This window comes from Megascapheus bottae, chromosome 20 (genome assembly GCF_031878675.1).
Source record: "Megascapheus bottae isolate mThoBot1 chromosome 20, mThoBot2.hap1, whole genome shotgun sequence".
In the NCBI taxonomy this organism is placed as follows: Eukaryota; Metazoa; Chordata; class Mammalia; order Rodentia; family Geomyidae; genus Megascapheus; species Megascapheus bottae.
The window spans coordinates 18,435,210-18,455,218 of NC_143528.1; the positions used below are offsets into that span (position 1 = coordinate 18,435,210).

Sequence of the window (20,009 nt, forward strand, 5' to 3'; positions counted from 1 at the left end):
CTATAAAGATTATACTAAGCAATTCAGCAATCCTTCCATAAATCCCTGTGCTTGTCTTTCTATCCATCACAAACGGGAACTTCAGCATTCTTGTCTGATTCTAGACAAGGTCTTCAAGTGTTCTGAACTGCTGAGCCCAAGCCTCAGGTCGTAACAGCTTTGGCTTCTTTTGTCTTAAGAGCTTTTGGCCATTACATAAGAAATCCAAACTACCATATGTTTGTGTGTGTGTATGCATAAGAGAGTGAAGAAAGATAGAAAAAAGGGAGGTGCTATGGAGAGAGGTCCTGGGGAATAATATATAATATATAGCATAAAAGGCAAGGTCACAACTCAATTAGGAGGAACCTAAGAAGACACGATGGCTAAATATAACATGATGTCCACCATGAGATCCTAAAACAGAAAAAGAAATAGCGTTTAGTAGAAATGGATGAGCTCATAAAACTCTATGGATTGTTGTGAATGATAACTACCTCATCTTGGCTCAGTAATCATAACAAATGTACAGCCCTAACACTACAAGAGAAGGACCAATATGTGTAAACCATTTTCTGAAAATCTAAACTCTGCTTATCAAGCAAAATCTATTAAAAGAAGAGGATGATGTTGGGAGTGGATGGCTCATGTCTGTCTTAGCTACTCAGGAGGCTAAGATCTGAAAATCATGGTTCAAAACCATCCCGGGGCAGGAAAACTCATGAGCATCTTCTCTCCAATAAAAAGTCAGAATTGGGGTTGAGGTAGAGCCTAGACCAAAGAGCATAGATCAAAGTCAGTGCTCGAGTCCTGAGTTTAAGCCTCAGGATCAGCACTTGATAGGTAGGTAGATAATAGATAGACAGATAGATAGATAGATAGATAGATAGATAGATAGATAGATAGATAGATAGATGGAGCCAAAGTCAAAAGTTGTGGATGAAGAGAAGAAGGAGAGGAAGGATAGAATGGAAAAGAGAAAAAAAATGAGAAACTCATTCGGGAGATAGCCATGGCAGCTCCCAGATCTCCTTTGATTACAATTTTACAATGTCTCCCGGTAAGTTCCATCAAGAACTAAGGGACCAGCTCTTCCTGCCTCCATAATTTACAATTTGCTATTGGAGTGCTGCAATAGGTGGATTTTTTAATGTGATCATATCTACAGCATATGAATATTTTATTAGATTAATTTGAAAAGAGAACTCAGTAAGAATTTTATTCCATTGAAAGAACTAGAGATGTGTGAATAAAGAGTTGCTTTCTGAAAAAGATGATCATTTAATTATGAGTTTACATATTAGACAGAAACTTACAGTTCTCAGTTCCAATAAGCCAGTAATACTAGAAGTTTCTTCTTCATTATTCAATGAGTGTGTTGTCTACTCTGTCAACTATATTAAAGTGTTTACGTATGACATGTAGGTTGACAATGAAAGAAATAAGACCTACAGGATTTTCTTTTTTGCCAATCCTGGAGCTTGAACTCAGGGTTTGGGCATATCTGCTCAAAGTTAGCAAGCTCAAGGCACTCAAGCTCAAGCTGTTTTTTGCTCAAGGCTAGCACTCTACCACTGGAGCCACAGCACTACTGGCTTTTCTATTTATGTGATACTGGGGAATTGAACCCAGGGCTTCATGAATGCTAGTCAAGCACCCTATCACTAGGCCACTTTCCTAACCCAACTACAGGCTCTTAATCACAATTTCAGAAGCAGAATGAATGTCACCTGTTGGCAGGTGCACTATAACAGGAGCCACAACGGGAAAGCCGTTGGGTCCCCCCTGAGTCTGCATTAGAGATGTCATTTCTGTTGTTTAGTTCATTGCAGATCTAATTGTTGTCCTACCAAAACCATGTCTTGGAAATTATGTTCTAGAGTAATTAGAGTATTCCAAGAATTTTACATGTATATTTACATCTTTATAATGACTGAGAAGATACACATTTGTCCTTCTACAAAGGAATTCATGCCTTACATGGTTTATGTTACCTGTTCAAGAACAAAGAAGAAGGAAATGGTAGAGATGGACTCAAACTCCAGGCTGTGTCATTATTTACTTCCTTTGTTTCTATGCTTTAGTCTTTTTCACCATATTAATTTAGATCTATTCTACAATGTACTGTTTGAGCTCAGGTTTGGAAAAATCAGAACTGCCTGGTTGTATGAGAGGAAGTTTTTTTTATCTTTCGGTTATGAGCACTTCACAGGCATTAAATTGTTTATTATATATAAAAGTCAGCTAGGTATTAATCAGTCTAATTTAGATCAGGACATTTTAAATTACTTTCTGGGTAACCCCATCAGAAAGGAAGCCACAGAAATGCACACATTGCTGAACGTAGAAAGACCTAGAAGTAAGATGATCAAATAGTGGGAAGAAATATTTTATGCTTAAAACCCAGATTGTACAGCTAGATGAAGGTCAAAGGGAGAATCTGTACAATTCTGAAATGATTGGGTTGAAGAGAATTTAGGTTGTAATGAGGGGCAGACATCTGAAAAGGAAAAATATAATAAATAAGATAGGAGCGAGGCAATATGTTCTGCTAATATTGGCATCATCCTCTAAGAACTCAGTTTTAAGAGGACAACTAAATCACTGATCTCTTAAGGATACACGGAAAAGAACTCAGCAGAAAAATGTCTAAACAAATATTCCACAAACAAAAGCTTTACCATTTATTATCTAAACAACAATCCAGGATTGTAAAATCCATCCAGCTAGTAGCTGTAGTTTCTGAGCTTGAGGGAAATTTTACTTCCTAAGGATATGTCCATTTTATTTTTGGTGCTAGTATCAATAGATGAGGCAACAAGAAAACAGAAAAGTCAGTCTTCTCCCAAAGAGAAAAATTCCTTCTGTGAAAGCTTTTTATTCATACGAAAATGAAGCTCTGATCATTCCCTCTAATTAAATATTTAACATTGAATTTGAAGTTTTGTATAGCAAGATGCATTCTGCTTCATGTGGTTATTCTTTCTGTACTTATTTTTACCACTTTCCTATGTGCAAAAGGAAGTGGCTGAAGTAGTTTCTGTAGGCAGAATAATATTTGTCTTAAGTGTGTCCATGCTCTAGCACCTGGAACCTGTTCTTATGCTAGGTCACATCCAAAAGAAACTCCACATATCTGATTTGGGTTAAGAGGATCCTTGATTACCACAGGTGGATCTAAAAACAAATAATCACCTGAGTCCTTCAGAGATGAGAGACTTCACTAGACAGCCAGGAGATTTAATTGAGGAGATGCTCAAACTGACATTGTTCCTTCTAGTGATGGGAGAAAAGACAGAGAGCCAAGGTAGGAAGAAAGCGCTTGAAGCTTTAAATGATGCTTAGGCTACAAACAAACAAACAAAAAACCCTCCAAAAACAGTCCCCTGAGTCCCACAACTGCAAGGGTATGCATTCAGTTAACAGCCTCAATGAATAAGAAAACAGATTCTCCTCTACAGCCTGAAGGTAGAAACCCAGCCCTGTGAAATGACCAACAGACTTGGACCTTGAGGACTACAAAAGAGTAAACAGTGTTCTTTTAAGACAATGAATTTCTGGCAAGGTGTTGCATCAGCAATAGACAACTTACCCATTTAGTAATTACATCTTTCCCACCTTGCATTCTTACAAAGTTTGGTACAATCTCTTGATTATATATAATAATATAACCAACTGTCACTGATCATTTATTCTACTGATCTAAAAGCAAACACAAAGAGGCCTACAGTATTATGTCCATATGACAGATAAGGAATTCAGGCTTAGAAATTTCCAAGAACCACAACAAACTGGATCATGAGTTCGAGGCCATCCTGGGCATCATAGTGAGACCTTATCTCAATAAAAGTAAACAAAATAAAAAGTATGATTGGGGATGACACTTATATTGTTACTTCTATTTCCCATTTCCTTTTCTGGTTTAGATTTTTTAAAGCTATAGAAATTGCATGTGAATGGAACCATAACTATAGACCTAACAATCTTAAATATGAAGAGCAATTAATTGCACACATCTAGGTTAAGCATACATTAATCATAAACAAGGACTATGTTTTAGCAATATTAAATTAATGCTAATAACTGATATCATTTATTTTAAAAGCTAAAAGCATTGATGTGGGTACTCAAGAGGCTAAGTTTAATGAATAAATCAACTTTCATAATGTTCGTTCAGAAGAGGTCTTATTCATTACTGTGCAAACACACTTTCAACTCAATCAACTTTTTACATCAAGCTAAAAGTTAAATGCAATTTGAATAAATGTACTTTAATAGCTCTGACCATTTACTCATGCCTCACCTCTCCCTACACACATAGAATGTTATGCATTTGTTGCTTAACAATGGACTGCAGGAAGAAAAATTACTTAGTAAAGAAAGTGAACAAATTTCTTAGAGATATTATTTGTGTATGTCAGGATGGGTATTTACTCAAGGATAAAAGATATTTTAGAGTAATCTGGGGTACAGTGGCTCACACTTGTAGTCCCTACACCTAAGAGGAGATAGGAGGATCACAGTTGGAAGCCAGCCCTGGAAAAAACAGTTAACAAGATGCTATCTTAAAAAATGTTAGGCATGGGCTGGGAGTTTGTCCTAGTGGTAGAGTGCCTGCCTGGCATGCATGAAGACCTGGGTTTGATTCCTTGGTCTCACATACATAGGAAAAAAAAAAGCCAGAAGTGGTGCTGATGCTCAAGTAGACTGTTAGCATTGAGAAATTCCAAGGACAGTGCTCAGGCCCTGAGCTCAAGCCCAGGACTGGCAAAAAAAAATGTTAGGCATGGTGAGGAATGTGTATAATCCCAGCTATACAACAATCAAAGGTAGAGAATCACAGTCTGAGAGTAAAAATTATGGGCAAAAAAGTGGAAAGTTCTACCTGAGAAACAAAAGTTAGAAGTAATGGGGATATGCTTCAATTGTTCAATTGATAGGAGCAATTTCCTAGCAAGCTCAAGGCCCTGGTTCAGAACATAGTGCCATAGTGCAGTAGAAGTAAACACTGCTGGCATCTACCTCTTACTCTCTACTACAAGGCCTGCTAGTCCACCCTAACCTTCCCCACAAAATTCTGGCAACCAGTAAGTCTCTAGACCATGCCTTCTGTCACCTGAAGGTTTGAACTGCCACAGGTAGCACCTACCTAGAGAGAAATATGCTTACAAGTAGAAGAAGTCAGGCTGGGAAAGAAGAATGAGGTTGGAACTCTGTGGAAATAAAGATGATTCAAGACAAGAGAGGTGCTATCTTCCTTCCATGTGATCTTGAGTAAAATATTTACCCATTTGCTTCATTTGTAATAATGAATAGAATGTAGCAAGTTGTTTCCTTTTAGGGTAAAATTCAAATACTGCACATTACATTGTTTTCTATAATAGAAAGTACTATTGAAAAAGCTTCTCATTAAGGAAACGATGAGAAGAAAAGAACATTAGTCAAAGGTAAAGCAAACAGCTTTAGCTATTTTACATGAATATTAAAAAACATATGTAACAATTCAATGACAAGCAGTTTATAAATCTTCAACTTTTTAGATATTTGGCCTTCTGTTTCTGAAAACTTTCGAATGCTTTCCATACTGTCTGCATAATCATGACAGAAGACAGATTTTGGACAAAATCAGACCATAGTGTTTGGCCAGTGGCCTAAAACTATGTGTTCTTTTCATGTTCTCTGAATTTAGAAATGGCCAGGACATTTCTGGTTTATTTTAGTATGTTTAAATGTGTGTAAAGCCAAGCTATATTTTGGTTTAAATATCCTGTATTCATATCATCTTTGTAGTTTACATGGACTAAAAAATGTATCAGGGTTTTCAGAAGTATGTCTAGCCTTAGTTTCTGCCTGAGGTGCATAGTCAACTTACAAATTCCAGATAACAAAGGTTTGTAACGGAAGGCAGAGCTCCACTAAGTGTACTAGTTCTAACATTCTACAACTCTCTTGCAGCTCTGTATAGTAACTATTAAGCGTTATTCATTATGACCTTTCAAAAAGAAAAACTCAGAGAAGGTGAGTTAAGGTGACTTCACATCATCAAAAACAACATGTTTTGACATTTAAATTAGTTTAATACTGTACTCTTTCAGTCCTAACTCAGGATAAATGTCAGCCTACTTCTACTTTTAGATAAAGACACTTGCTTTGAAGCATGGTAAAATGTTTGGGGAAAAAGTATCTTTAAAATGTATCTAGACAGGTGCTAGGGGTTCATACCTATAGTCCTCACTGCTCAGGAAACTGACATCTAAGGATCCTAGATCCAAATCAGCACTGGAAGTACACTCTGTGAAACTCCTATGTCCAGTGCACCATCAAAAAGCCCAAAATGTAGTTATGGTTCAAGTGGTGGAGAACTAGCTAGCCTTGGGCAAAAGATAAAAATAAAAAAGAAAGAGACAGCCCTCAGGCCCTGAGTTCAAACCTAAGAACTAACACACACACACACACACACACACACACACACACACACACACACAATTATGCATACATACACACATAAATGCAAAATGTGTCTAAAAATTATTTTTGTCCACCTCAATCCTATATTTGCCCTTTAATCAATGGTTCTATGGAGGCACAATTGTTTTATCACTTTCGTGAAATTTTCTTATTTTCATTTAGTAGGAGAGGAAAGTTCTTGTCTGGATTACACTTAGCATTGTGGTCAATGTTTTTGTCTATTTTCGTTTAATTGTAATCCCTCTGGACAAACCTCCATGTGTTGACAAAACTACCAGAACCGTGAGAGGACCACCAGAAACTACGCCATGAACATCTTACTCAAACATAAAGTTGCTTTCGTTACTAGTTTTCTTAACATAAAAGTAGATTTTAAGTGCATTTTGAAGGTTTAAAAGCAGATGCATCCAAATAGGGAAAGAGGAAGTGAAACTTTCCCTCTTTGCCGATGACACAATTCTGCAATAAACATATAGAATCCACTCCCTAGTTGCTTGAGCTGATTCGAAACTGGCAAGGTTATAAAATTAACCCACAAAATTAACTGCTTTCCTATATGCCAACAATGAGAAGAGCTAGGCAGAAATTAGGAAAGCAATTCCTTTTGCAATTGCCTCAAAAAAAATAAAGTACTTAGGTATTAACTCAGAATGTAAAGGACCTTTATGATGGAAACTTAAAAACCTGAAAAAGGAAATAAAGCAGAATTGAGGAAGTGGAAAAACCTAATATGTTGGTGGATTGGAAGAATTCACATCTTGAAAATGGCAATCCTGCCAAGAGCTATCTACAAATTCAATGCAATTCCCATCAATATCCCAATGTCATTCTTTAAGTAAATAGAAGAAGCAATCCAAAATTTCATATGGAATAATAAAAGACTCCATATAGCAAAAACAATCCTTAGCAAAAAGAATCAAACTTTAGATACTATTATAGAACTATAGTAACCAAAGCAGCTTGGTACTGGTACAAGAAAAGGCCTGAGGACCATCGGAAAAGAACTGAAGAGCCAGAAATCAACCATACACATATGGCCACCTAATCATTGATAAGGGAGTTAAAAAAAAAACAGAATGGAAGAAAGACAGCCTCTCAACAAGTGTTGGTAGAACTGGTTAAGGACCTGCAGAAATCTAAAGTTGGATCCTTATATGTTACCCTGCACCAGGATTAATTCCAAATGGATCAAAGACCTTGAGGTAAAAGCAGATACACTGAAAACTTTACAAGAAGGAATAGGAGATATACTAGGTCTCCTTGGCACAGGTCAAAAATTTCTAAACAAAGACCCTCAAACACAACAAATTAAAGATAGCTTGGACAAAAGGGACTGCATTAAGATGCAGAGGTTCTGTATGGCAAATGACATAGCTTGCAAGTTAAATAGAAATCTTACAGAGTGGGATAAGATCTTCACTAGCCATACAACACACAGACCTCATATCTAAAATATATCAACAACTAAAATAATTGAATTACTCCAAAATAAATCTTGAAAGAAACAACTATCCCATTAAAATGTGGCTAAAAACTTAAAGAGAGACTACTCTAAAGAGGAAGTAAGAATGGCCTATAAATACATGAAGAAATGCTTGACATCTCTGGCCATAAAAGAAATGCAAATTAAAACAACTCTAAGATTCTACCTCACACCAGTTAGAATGACCATGATCAAGAAATCTAATAACAACAGAGAGTGACTGGGATATGGCCAGGAGGGATCACTAAGACACTGTTGGTGAGAGTGCAAATTTGTTCAACCACTATGGAAAGCAGTATGGCACTTCCTCTAAAGACTAAACATAGAGCTCCCCTATGACCCAGCAATTCCACTACTTGGCATTTACCCAATCATCCAGAAACAAAGACATACTAAAGCCACTAGCACAATGATGTTCATTGCAGGACTATTTACCATAGCAAAGATATGGAACCAACCCAGATGTGCCCCTCAGTAGATAATTGGATCAACAAGATGTGGTGTTTATACACAATGGAATTCTATGCTGCTGTCAGAAAGATTAACATCACCCCATTTGTAAGGAAATAGAAAGACTTAAAAAAAATCATATTAAGTGAAGTAAGCCAGACCCAAAGGAACATTGTCTCAATAGTTTCCCTCATTTGTAATAATTAGTACACATCTAGGACTCTCTTAACAGAGGATTGCAGTAGGACAAAGCCTAGGTCATAAGGTCATATAGGATGAGACTAAATGAAAGGATCTCTAGGATATGGAAACAAGAGTTTATCTTGAGTGATTATTGTTCTTAATGTACTATATCATTTCTCTTCTATTTTTTTGCCCTTTGATTAATCTCATATTGTTGCTGTATCTGACTTTGTCACCTGGCACATTGTATACATGTTTATTTGTTTATTTGAAATAGGAAAGGGAAGGGGGAAAACAAGATAATTGGGAGGGGTTGGGAGAGGGAAAAGAGGGCAAAAACATGAGAAGGGGTATCAATATGTGAGAAGTAATGCACCTACTATGTGACAAATGAAACTGTAACCCCTCTATATATTTCCCCAATAACAAAAATAAATAAAAATAAAAAATAAAATGTAAAAATGTAGGTTCAATAAATTCCCTGACTCATACCATTACCATCAATATAAAAATTTAATTGCTATTTAAACTTCGGAGCTGACATCAAACTACACTAGTATGAATTTTAATCTTTCAGAGCATTATGCACATGGAAGAAACGAGTACTAGGAGATAATAAATCTATACAGAATGGCTTTAAAAAGAATTCTCCAAACCACTTATTAGGATTTCTTTTATAAAATAGTAGACATAATTTTGATATATCCACAAATGATGCTATAATTATTTTTCTATTTTTTTTCCTTGTAAGTTAAGTAAAACCACTTATTTTTCCATGAAATGACAGCAAAGTGTTTGTTCCAATAAAGAATCTTAGTGGAAAAATTGCATTTTAAAGTAAACTAGAAGTACTGAACTTATTTTTTTCAGTTGAATACCTGTATCTGCCCTTTAAAATCACTCCATGAAAGGAAGAAAGGCATTAGACATCCTTGGTGAAATATTTCTGCTCTTCAAAAGCTACATCTTCCATGCACTAAATTTTCTCTTATCAATAAAATTTGCTATAACCACAACATAGAGGTTTCTTTTCAATCATTTTTGAGGCTCTTATGTTAGGATTTTGGTATTGTATCCACAAAAGTCTTTTTTCATAGACTTTTTTTTCCTTTCAAATATGCTGTTATTCTGAACACTGTCTGTACTGCCCATTGTTTGCAGACCTTCTGGGCATTTTCCCCAGTACCACACAAATTGGATCCTAAGAGACTTTCTTTTTATTGAGTATCTTTCATGACTGTTTCTACTATTTATTTCTAGAAGTGTGATAATACTGGATAGTGCCAAAAGATTGTGGAGACGTCATCATTACATTTCATGAACACATCTCTCATGAAAACAACAAAAAAAGGCTCATCACAATTTTTAAGCCAATTGTACCTTCGAAATTCAGAGAACAAATGAAATACAGAGAATGATGATATGTTTTTGATTATTATGAATATCTATTTAATCAAATGGCTCTTTAGCTGTCAGATTTAATTAAAATAATGTAATTTATTTTATTTTATTTTTCTCTCCAGGTTCTGGGGCTTAAATTTGTTGCCTTAGCCTATTCCTTAATGTTTTTCCTTTTGTTTTGTTTTGTTTTTTTGCTTAAGGCTATCAAGAGTGCTAGCCTATTGAAACATAACTCCACTTCTGGCTTTTGAGTGGCTAATTGGAGATGCATCTCCCAGCGTAACCAGCTGATCTATTTGATTTTAAGCTGCTCTTTTTAGTTAGGGAGTTGGAGTTTGAATCTGTGTGTGTGTATGTGTGTGGCATGGGTTGTTTGGAGAAGAGTATGTGTAGATGTGTATATAAACATTATTCCTGTGAACAGAAACATGACATGAGGACTCTATTTTATGCAACCTTTTACTAGAACACTTGTTAATAGTCCATCTTTCTCTTTAAGGACTAGTGGGATGGGTAAACTTATTTGTGGGCTTTCTGGGGTTGAGAAGGAAATTAGAAAAGAATGGTCTTAGGTAAATCTATTTCCAGAATGATTAAAAGACAAAGACTTTCCCTAAATATGGGTAGCACCATTCTATAGGCTAGATAAAAGAAGAAACAAAAAATAAAAAAGAAGAAAGCCCTAAATGTAGTCATTCTCTCTTGGTTTCTTACCACTATGAATTATACCACCAGGTGAATTATCCTGTTCTCCTGTACTCTCCCTACCAGGATAAATGGAAACCTCTGAAGTTTTGAGCCAGAATAAATCAATTCCACCCTTCGATTATTTTGCTCAGTTATTTTAGTCACAGCAAGGGAAAGTCTGATTAACACAAGAAATTGATATTAGAGAAGTAAGTTCATTGCTAACCTTTTCTTATAGTATAGTGAATTCAGAGGCCTTTGGAACTGGCTTGTGGGAGGAATTAGGAGAAGTTTGGAGATAGGTTGGAGGGAGCTTGTACGATCACATCAAATGCCATTGCTGGTGACGATGGAGAGAATAAAGACTGGCTCATGGGCCAGATGCCAGTGGTTCACACCTCTACTCCCAGCCACCCAGAGATGAGTATCAGCAGAATCACAGTTGAAGTCCAGCCCAGCCCATCACCCAGCCCATCATGTCCCTGAGATCTCATGTCAACAGGAAAAATAAATAAACAAATGAACATAGTGGCATGAACCTGTCTTTCCAGGTTCCAGGAGATAATAAACCAGAAAATCTCTCTGTCAAGAAAAGCTGGAGATAATAAACCAGAGAATATCTCTGTCAAGGAAAGCTGGAGCCAAAAGGGAGATCTTAGATATTATATGGTTTTAAAAATGACCCAAGTATGAAGAGCTGAGGTGTGGCAGTCCTGAGTTCAAATACACAGCTTAAGTTCCAGTAAGAGACTTCACTGCATTTTGTCCAAGCCCTGAAAATTTTAAGGAACATTAAATTTAAAGTTGACAGCCTAATTAATTTGGCAAAGGAAATCTTAAGGCAACCCAGCATTCAAGGTGTGACGTGATCATTATTAGCTGCTTCTAACCAGGTGAGAGCTGGGTGCATGAAAGCAGAGCAGAAAGACTTGGAAAACTTGCAGCTTGGTCACAAAAGCCTACATGACATTGAAGCTAAGAAGGGCTTGGTTTCTGAAGATATTTTATCACCATTTTCAAGAAGCCAATACTTTCGAATAGGCAAACAGCCTTTGGGGAATCGAAGGAATTATTGGGACTCCACCTACTGAAAGGCTCAGGAGCCTATGAAAGAGTACTCGACACTTTCCTTAGAAAGAATGTTTCTGGGTGGGTGGGAGCAAAAAGAAAATTCTTCTAGGAGACTATGATCCCACCAGGCAGGAACTGTCTCTTCAGAATTTATTTCATTGAATGATTGCCAGGGCAACCCCCATTATCAGTAGACCAAAATGACCTACTACAGACTGGTTTTGCCTGAAGGCAGAATGCAACCATTAATGAGTTAGGAAAGCTGCCACCTAGATTTCAGGAAAAGATCTAAGAGGCTGAGTTTAGAGTCCCTAGGTTAGAACCTCTGTAAGTATCCCTTGAGGCACTTATGAGTTTGGTTTTGGAAGTGAAGCCAACCATACAAAAGAGATGCAAGTAGTTAGAGACTCAAGAGCAAGGGAATGTCTGCCTAAGAAAACTGCAATTACTGAGTTAAGTCAAAGTGGTGAGCCATGTAGGTTATATGGCCAATGGACATGGCTTCATTCAGTCCTGAGAGTTCACATCAAATGCCACTGTGTGCCTCACACATATGCTACACACCAAACTACAGGATATAATGTTTGCCTACTTTAGTTATGATCTTGGTTACATTAAGTCATATAACTTTCTTATTTTAAAAGAGCTCACAGCTGAGACTTTGCCACAAGTGTCAGAAAAAATTGAACCGTTGAAACTATGGCAATTTTTGGAGAAAGACTGAATGCATTTTTGCATCGTGAGATGGACATAAGCCTTTTAGGCATGCTGGATAGATTGTTATGGTTTAAAGAGAGATATGCTCAATTATCAAATGTGAAAGGGATGGTTACTGATGGTGGTTTACCTTGTCAACTTGAGAAATGACTATAGGATTAATACCTAACTCTACTGGCAAGTCTGTTGAAGTGTTTCCCAGTGAATAACTAAGAAATACAGAACCATTATGAATGTTAAAGGCAGGCTTCTTCAGTGGAGTAGAAGTCCAGATAGAATAACAAGGAAAAGAAGAGTGAGTACTAAGAGCAGTCATTCTCCCTCTCCCCTTCTTTTCCCACCCCCTCTCCTTTCTCCCCTTCCTGATGAATTTGCTATGAGCCTTTCTGCTCTGCCACATCTTCCTGACCATGATGGATTGAGACCTCTTATAAGTTGGAGCCTAAATAAATCTTCCTCATTTTTGTTTTCCTCAGTTAGTCTTTCATGGTAGCAGGAGAAGTGACAGAATAGCCATGCTATTTTTATGCACGATATGTCTGACCATATGAAGATTCTATTTGGAATTGGTAATTTAGACATAATATAACTTCTAGCTGCCTAATTCAAGCATTGTTGGTTTGACCCACTGTCATTGATGTTAATTAGCTAGAGTATGATGGAATATCATATTTTGAAATTGAATTTTGTCAATAATGCTGTTTCTAAAAACTTGACATCTATGGGTGGGAGTTTGGCCTAGTGGTAAAGTGCTTGCCTAGAATGCACAAAGACCTGGGTTCCATTCCTCTGTACCACATACATAGAAAAAAGTCAGAAGTGGTACTGTGGCTAAAGTGGTAGAGATCTAACCTTGAGAAAGTCCAAGGACAGTGCTTAGGCCCTGAGTTCATGCCCAGGACTGGCAAAAGAAATGGGGACCAAGACATGAGAAAGGGTATCAATGTTTGTGAAGTAATACACCTTCTAGCTGGTGAATATAATGTAACCCTTCTACTAATTTCAATAAAAATATATGGAAAGAGGCCGGGAGTTTGGCCTAGTGGTAGAGTGCTTGCCTAGCATGCATGAAGACCCGGGTTCGATTCCTCGGTACCATATACATAGCAAAAAGCCAGAAGTGGTGCTGTGGCTCAAGTGGTAGAGCCCTAGCCTTGAGAAAATCCAGGGACAGTGCTCAAGCCCTGAGCCCAAGCCCAGGAGTGGAAAAAAAAACATAGATAGATAGATAGATAGATAGATAGATAGATAGATAGATGGAAAAACTTGACCACCACAGTTTTTCAACAATTCTTTTTTTTTTTTTTGGTTTTTTAAAAAAATTATTTTATTTTCATACAAAGGGGTTACAGTTACATTCATCAGGTACTGGGTACATTACTTCTTGAACATTTCTCTCTTTTTTTCTTTTTTATTGTAATTAATAGACGGGGTACAGTTACATTTGCCAAATAGAAGGTGCATTACTTCTCACACATTGATGCCCCTTCTCATGTTTTTGTCCTCATTTCCCTCCCCATACCCCTCCCCATATCTTGTTTCCCCCCTTCCCTTTCATATTTCAAATAAACATATATACAATATACCAGATAACAAGGTCAGATACTCTAACAATGTGAGATTAACCAAGAGGCAAAAAAGAGATGAGAAATAACATAGTACATTAAGAACAACAATAATCATTCCTTCTCTTTCGTATTACTTTCCCCTCATGCACACATCCTTCAGTAGTGGGGCTTGAACTCTGGGCCTGGGCCCTGACACTGAGCTCTTCAGTTCAAGGCTACTGCCCTACCCCTTGAGCTGCAATGCCGCTTTTGGTTTTCTGGTGGTTAATTGAAGGTAAGAGTCCCACAGACTTTAGTGCCCTGGCTAGCTTTGAACCTTGATCCTCAGATCTCAGCCTCCTAAGTAGCCAGGATTACAGGGTGAGCCACCATGCGGGGAACTTAATATTACTCTTTATGAAACACCTTCTATGCTCTGATTGAATTTGGTCTTTCCTCCTTTTCTCTTTTTTAATTTAATCTATTTTCAATTATTTTTAGCATTCATAGTGAGGCCCCAGCTAGACCTAGATTCACCATGTGAATCATTTTAGTGGGAGGCAACAGTTAAAAATTTATTATAAGAAAAGGAACTCTGGAACATAGCCATTGCAGTACATTGAGCTCCATAGAGACAGTGCAGGGGCAAGTGAGAGCCGGACAGGCACCAAGCGACTCTGTGCCTTGCAGAGAAAAACTAAACATGGGCAAAGAAGATCCTAAGAAGCTGAGAAGCAAAATGTCATCAGATGCATTCTTTGTGCAAACTTGCCGGGAGGAGCACAAGAAGAAGAACCCGGATGCTTCAGTTGATTTTCAGAGTTTTCCAAGAAGTGCTCAGAGAGGTGGAAGACTCCGTCTGCTAAAGAGAAAGGGAAATTTGAAGACATGGCCAAGGCGGACAAGGCTCCTTATGAAAGAGAAATGAAAACCCAATTCCCTCCTAAAGGGAAGAAGTTCAAGGATCCCCAGGCACCCAAGAGGCCTCCTTCAGCCTTCTTCTTGTTCTGTTCTGAATATCGCCCTAAAATCAAACAGGAGCATCCTGGCTTGTCTATTGGTGATGTTGCAAAAAACCTGGGAGAGACGTGGAACAACATGGCTGCAGAGGACGAGCAGCCTGAGGAGAAGAAGGCTGCTGAGCTGAAGGAAAAATACGAAAAAAGTATTGCTGCCTACCGAGCTAAAGGAAAGCCTGAGGCAGCAAAAAAAAAGGGGGGGTTGTGAAGGCCGAAGAGCAAGAAAAAGAAGGAAGAGGAGGAAGATGAAGAGGATGAGGAGAAGAGGAAGATGAAGAGGATGATGATGAATACGTTGGTTCTAGCGCAGTTTTTTTTCTTGTCTATAAAGCATTTAACCCCCCGGTACACAACTCACTCTTTTTAAAGAAAAAAAATTGAAATGTAAGGCTATGTAATATTTGTTTTTAAACTGTACAGTCTCTTTTTTTGTATAGTTAACACACTACTGAATGTGTCTTTAGATAGCCCTGTCCTGGTGGTCTTTTCAATAGCCACTGACCTTGCCTGGTACAGTATGGGAGTTGTAAATTGGCATGGATATTTAAAGCAGGTTCTTGTTGGTGCACAGCACAAATTAGTTATATATGGGACAGTAGTTTTTTTCATCTTCAGTTGTCTGACACAGCTTATACGAAATAATTGTTGTTCTGTTAACTGACTATCACTCTGTAATTGCAAAAAAAGTAGCAGCTGTTGACATTCTGAATGCTTCTAAGTAAATACAATTTTTTTATTAGTAAAAAAAAGAAAGAAAAGGAACTCTGGGGCAGAGAGCTTGGCCTAGTTGTAGATTGCTTATCTAGCCTGCACAAAGACCCAGATTTGATTCCTGGGTACTACATAAATAGAAAAGTCGGAATTGGTGCTTTGTTTTCAGTGGTAGAATTTTAGACTTGAGGAAAACCCAAGGGCAGTGCTTAGGCCCTGAGTTCAAGCCCCAGGGCTGGGAAGAAAAAGAAAAAGAAATAAAGAAAGAAGGGAAAGAAAAGAAACTTTAATGACACACATGACTAAAATATCATGAATGGAACTGTCTCCAAATAAAAATTAATTCTTGGCTATTACTAGCAAGGGGTGACCTTAATGTATGAGACAAGATATACTTAGGAAATTGCTTTTCTTATAAAATTAATTACCTATATCCTTTTTGGTGGTTATTGTTTTATTATTTTATTTTTAAAAGACAAGTGAATGTCTATTTACTTACTGACTACATATACACATGTACATGTATGTATATACTTATATATGTAAACAGTAAATATATTTGCACAACATTTAGTACCCCATGAGATCTTGTCTTGTAATTATAGTTTATATATGTACATATATGCTATTTTCCTTGCAATTGTGCCACAATAATAAAACATAATTTTAATTAGCCTGAAACTTTAATTTTAGTATTTGATATTAGTATACATAAATATATTTCTTTGCTTCCTCAATCATTCTCTCTCTCTCTGTTTCTATCTCTCTCTCTGTTAACATAGTTGGAGAGCATTACTTGTGATTTGCTCAGTGTTTCTAGTGTTTTCTTTGTTGTTGTTAACAGTTCTCTGATACTTCCAATTAGCACCATCCCAATGTAAAACAATATGGAAAGTTATCCCTTTCTCTAAAAACAAAGAGTGACCTATTTATTGGTGCAAGTGTCTCTGTTCCAGATAAATGTTTTTCTTTCTCAATATCAACATAGTTGCTTAAGGGCATAGCAATTTGGCAATTGTTTAAAAAACATGATGAGTTAATATTAAACTTCCTACTTATCACATAAAATCATCTTTTTCTACCCTGAACCTGCTGCTTCCTCATATACTTTCCTCTGTGTCTCACATGCTTTCTTCCCACTGGCTTATTCACCCTCTAAAAGTCTGCTTGTAGTCTCCTCTGAATGAAGTACTTGGTATACTCCCTTACAGACAGAATTAGGGATTTTTCCTTTATATTCTAAAACATTTTATATATTTGCTTCTTTTAGATATTATTATGTTATTAACTCCCTGCTTTCCTCCTCCAATTGATGTTCTCTTTAGGACAGCATTTCCCCGGGGATTAATGCATAACAGATGCACATAAGAATGATCATTAAGTTCTGTGACGTTTGCATGTTGTGTTATATGCATTTCTGCTTTCCAATGTAGCAACACCGTTCTTGAACACAAAAGTAACATGAGCCATCATCTTTGATCTGTCTGTGAAGTCTAGCCAGTAAAAGGCTAACCACTAAGTATTTAAGTTCACTTAGCACCAATGGGTTTATGCTTACACAATGGCATAAGAAATCTAAACAAAATTATTCAGTTACAGAAGATGGAGACTTCTGTAATAAGTGAAGTCTGTAAGTTTGGAACTACAAAAATAGCTGTCTCCTCATAGATAGTGAGATTTCATTATTTCTTTGTTTTTCCTCGTATTTCAGTATTCCTTCGAGGTCATTCTGCCTTGGGTTTGGAGGCATTATCACACATACAGAGAAAAAGAATGTAGACAATTTCCACTGACTATAAGAATAATATTTTACTTAAGTATACCTGGGATTATCAGAGGGCGATTATTCCCTTCAGGATTGAGAAGCCAGCACTGAGGACACAAATACAAATGTAAATAATTCGTACTGATCTCAGGCTTCTGAATTTCTAAGAAATATGGTTTTCTTTGATAATTTTTAAAATAAATTCTTCTCATTTTGTTTTAATATTCTATTGTTTACCTGAAATTCTTCCATTAGCTTTTTCTATCTTAATAATAACTGAACTAACTAAGCATCGGTGGCTCACTTCTATGATCCTAGCTTCTCAGGAGACTAAGATCAAAGGATTGTGCAAGACTCAAAACTAGCCTGGCAGAAAAGTCCATGAGATCCTTAACTACAATTATTTGCTAAGAAAAATCGGGAAATGGAGCTGTGCCTCATGGGATAAAGCATTAGACTTGAGCATAAAAGCCCAGGGATAATGCTTAGTTTCTCAGTTCAAGTCCCAGTCTCAGGATCAACACATACACATACACACACACACACACACACACACACACACACACACACACACACACACACAAAGAAAAAAAACAAACCTACCTATGGATTTTCTGCATAGAATAGTATAATTCTTTACAAGAACTTAATGATGACAATGGCCTATTTATTTATTTTTTTCTAATACAGACTGGCATTCAAAGGTTTTGCCTAATAACGTGTTTTCTCCAATAAGCATCTCCTGTCTTATTTGATCCGAAATGGAAACACTCTTCATTAAGTCCTTATAGTAAATTGCTAATCAAAATAAAAGCAGTCTGTTGGGTCTGTTTGGTGTTTTCTCAAGTTTTTGAATGCTAAAAGAATACTCTATATTTTACCTCCTTGAAGTAAGGATTAACATCAACAAAGTATTTTGTTGTAGCCTTCTTTTTGAGATGGTTTCTATGTTTTGGGGATTATTTATAGGAACCTTCAAAAGGGATGATATGCTATAATACTAATATTATTTGGATATATTACTAGAAAATGGTATTAGTTAAGTTACTACATGTGGTATTATATTCCGATGCTCTTTTGCTGAGGCGGAATGAGATTTCATTATATAACTATGGTGGATGTTTTCTTTCCTTGGCTATTTCATATCTCCCTAGTGGTACCATCTTTCTACCCTTGAGAAACCAATACAAGCCAGATTAGTGATCTCTCTTTGCCACTGACTGAGTGTGATTTTCCGTGAATGTGGCATTTGTCCTGCCAGGTGTCCTTGAGAAGACTGGGAGTATAAGAGTGAACATAGCCCCTCTCAGGCGGTACTCTACTTACAGTGGACTCTTCAGATTTAGTCCTGGAAATAACTGTCTCTCCCAAAATCTAGGTTACTATATTGTCTCTTGCTTTTCCCAAATCCTGCCATTACCTTTGTGAATAGTCGTCTATAAAAACGATCCTAGCAAACAACCATTTTGTATGAGCCATCTGTTTCTGGACAGGGCCCTAACGGATACACGTTGTCTTTCTGAATATTGTCCATAAACATTGAAATACAGTTTTTTTTACATTTTATGGAGATTTATTGATATTCATGCATACGGCATATGAATATCTAATAGCAAATTTGCCAACATCTATAAGGCACCTAAACATAAGAAATAACCATAGAAGATAGACTATCTCTGCACATGTTTTGTAGCCTGTAAATTTTATTCAGAAGCACAGTATCTCATTCCGAATCACAGTTCTCATTTTGAGAACACAATTATAATTAGGTTGCCTCTCTGTTTGCCCTATCCTAAGACATCTGATAAAGTACAAATTGAAATGTAGGAGCCTAAAAGAGCACTAACAACAAAAGTAAGTGACAGATGACAGCACAACAGCAAGAAAGGTGACAGAAAGTAATAAACCGAGGATGCAAGCCTTGAAAAACACAGGTGTACAGAGAAAAAGGAAAAAAATCAACATTAATAGACAACTTGATAGATCTTAGAGCATCATGAAGTTCTAACAGAGAAGATGAACTTATATCCATGTTGGTGTTACCAGGTTGGCCACATTGTGCCTAAGAATATGAACATTAGATATAGATATAGATATTTCAATGACGATTGAATGTTGACATTTTGACCTTCAAGAGCCATTATTTAGTTATCTGAAGGATAGGATGAATTTATAATAGAGGGTTCCACATGCATAGAAAAATTTCCCATAAAGAGTAAACAGTGTAACTCTCACTATTACATTTTATCTTTTACCTACTACTTCTATTTAAATTTCTCTGTCTACTTCTATCTTAAGCCATTACCATTTCAGTATACTTGAACCTGTTCTTTCTTACTATTTAGTCTCTGTTTTTATTTTTAATTTCCCTCTAGTAACCTTTTGTTCATTAACCACACATACAGAGTACTATGATTTCTATTTCATCAGTTAATATTTCTTGATCATCTCTTCCTATCATTACAGTTCACTCAGTCTACAACAACAGCTCTGTAGAAGGTTAAAATCCCAGTCAATCACTTTAATCT

The 20,009-nt window shown here is 36.7% G+C and overlaps 1 pseudogene; it reads left to right on the plus strand.

The window, feature by feature from the left end:
• The first annotated feature begins 14,689 nt into the window (after positions 1–14,689).
• On the plus strand, positions 14,690–15,403 carry LOC150049240 (high mobility group protein B1 pseudogene; annotated as a pseudogene).
• The last annotated feature ends 4,606 nt before the right edge of the window (positions 15,404–20,009 follow it).